Raw genomic sequence first — 2814 nt, 5'->3', positions numbered from 1 at the left:
CAGGCGGATCGAGGACAGCTTGTCGGCCAGCTCGCCCGAGGTCTCCAACGACAAGGACGATACCATGATGGAGACGGGCTCCGATGACTCCGCCCGGGCTACCGCGCCTCCTGTGCACGCTGGCTTCACCATGGAGCAGGCGCAGGCGCAGTTCAACACCGCCATGGCGGAGGTGCAGCCTGTGTCGGTGCCTTTGTCAGCATTCCAGTAGGCGCAGGAGGAACAATGGTACAACCTATTCCTCCTGGAGCAGCATCGGCTGACGGAGTGCTGGATCTACGGCGAGCGCGCAAGCGACGAGGCCGTGGCGGCCATGGCTGCGACGAACCCCAATTTCATGGCGAAGCAGCGTGCCATCTATGATGTCGTCCGCGCTTAAGACGTCGCTCGCCAGGAAGTGGCCACCGCAGAGGCGCAACTTCAGGCGACCGCGGAGGAGAACAACGCCAGTTGCGCCTCCTACGCGCCGCCGATGAACCATCAGCCGGCCCGGTGGGAAGAAGACAGCGCCGACGCCACCATTTCCATCGTGGACCTCACGTCCACCGGCGACGGACAGGTCGTAGACTCCTCCAAGGATGAGTAGGCCACGGAAGGTGGCGGTGCCTTGTGTCCCATGTGGGCCGGTCCATCCCCCGTGTTCTACTCTTCCTCGCGGAGACCGCACCTACACTTCATCGGTCTTATCGCCGGCGCTCATGGAGACGACGGAAGGAGGATGACACGGGCTCGGACACCGGCCGCCGCCGCCGTAGGATAGGATGAGGGGCGGGTCTTTTTTGTTCTAAATGTAGTTAAAATCGCCGTGTTTGTATGAAATCCGTCATGTTTGTACGAAATCTGTCCGTGTTTGCAAGAATTTCATCCGGTGTGTTGAAAAATAGTTTGAAATGTATGCGGCTAGCATTGGATGGCTGCCTCCCGCATCCATGTCCGTGGACTGGCCCCTCTGTCCGCGGACGGATGTGGAAGGTTTTTTACGGGTTGCCGGTTGAGATGCCCTTACTCTTGAAGTTACTCTCACTATGGCCAGTCTAAAAGCATCTCTAGCAGACCCCTTGTATCGCAGACCTTAAAAGTGCGTTTACAGTTCGCTGCATGCCTTGGATACGGGCCGAAAATAGTCGCGGCAGAATAGAAACTTTAAAATGAACCTGTAAATTTTGAAATCAAAGCTTCGCGCCAGAAATCGAACTACTCTAGTAGAACTACTAGCGTTCATAGTTCACTACTAGGGAAAAGCCTAGCAGTAGCGCTAGTTTTTGGCCTAGTAGTAGTACGGGGGACTGCACTATTGCTACGACGCTATAACTAAAGGTTAGCAGTAGCGTTGGTTTACACGCGCTACTGCTATACCTACTTAGTAGTAGCGCGTCTTGCAGAAAGCGCTACTGGTAATTACTAGCAGTGCGCCTCTCTGCTTGCGCTACTACTATTATTACGTATTCTATTTCTTTTTTATTTTATGTCGTATTCATGTACCATTATACAAGTTTTCATACAACAGCAATTGAGAGATTGTTTTTACATCATAATGAGTTATTACATCACTAGGTGAAAGAACCGTGGATTAGTTTTAAGTGGATGGATTAGTCATGGATTATCACGATGACTAATCAATCCACTTGAAACTAATCCACGGTTCTTTCATCCAATGATATAATAACTCATCATCATCATCATCATATCATTAACAACTTATCATCATAATACATCATTGTCATATAACAACTCCTCATGATCATCATTTTCGTCCATGAGACATCATATAACAACTCGGTCACTAGTCATAATCACAACTCCTCCTCCTCATCATCATCAACTCTAACACATTGTAGCACATAATAACACATTGTACCTAGGACTTACTCCTCTCTCATAGGACATACTACCCTCTTTAAGGTAAAATAGCATAAAACAATATAGGCCCTGACTCTCCATTATGGAGAATGGAGACTATCTTGTCTCCAATTCTTGTGCTTCGCATAATGTTGCTTCCAAGTAGCTCCCTATGATTGTTCATACATTTTTTCCATTCTTTGATTGTCATGTCTTCATCGGTTTTACAAATCTGGTATGAACAGTTGTGAAGCCTAGGCAGACTTGGCCGTAAGCTAATAACATCAAGCCTACCTTTCGGAAACATTAGATCAAGCACACAATCCTTCAAGATTTTCTGTTGAAAAACATAATAATAACATCGTAGTTAGCAATGTAGTTTAGCTTTAGACGAATATATGCAAAAGATGCACCGATGTCGTAATAGTAAAAAATCTTACCATGCCATCTCCATGGATGTTACCATAGTTCAACACATGCACTAGTGGCACGTATTGACCATAATGTGCAGGAGTTTCATAATTGATATTGTAATTCTCAACATCAATAATAAATGAGATAAGATGATCTTTCTCCTGATAAGTTAATTCTGCGCCATCGGTGTAGTAGGTTCTGTCTACCATCTTCCGTACATTTTCTGAAGAATGAAAATAAGCTGTCAATGGAAATAAGTTGTCAACTATTTTGAAATAAATAATATAAATTACTTAATAAATATGTTTGAGAAACTCACATAGCGGTAGAACTGAAAGCGTATCAAGAAGGACTTCTGTTCGTCGATGTCAGGATCACCAAGATCCAAGGTGACAAGCATACCCTTATGAAAATCATACGTCTTGCAAAGTGCTTCCCAATTCGGGCAACCAAAATGGGATACGCTCTCAGAATTGTATAGATTTACAGCAGAATCATAACCATGATGGGTCCTTAGGTGAACTATCTTTGTCTCCATATTTTCATGATCTTCAAAATCCA

Source organism: Triticum aestivum, chromosome 7D (genome assembly GCF_018294505.1).
Source record: "Triticum aestivum cultivar Chinese Spring chromosome 7D, IWGSC CS RefSeq v2.1, whole genome shotgun sequence".
Classification (NCBI taxonomy): domain Eukaryota; kingdom Viridiplantae; phylum Streptophyta; class Magnoliopsida; order Poales; family Poaceae; genus Triticum; species Triticum aestivum.
This window is presented reverse-complemented; position numbering follows the sequence as displayed.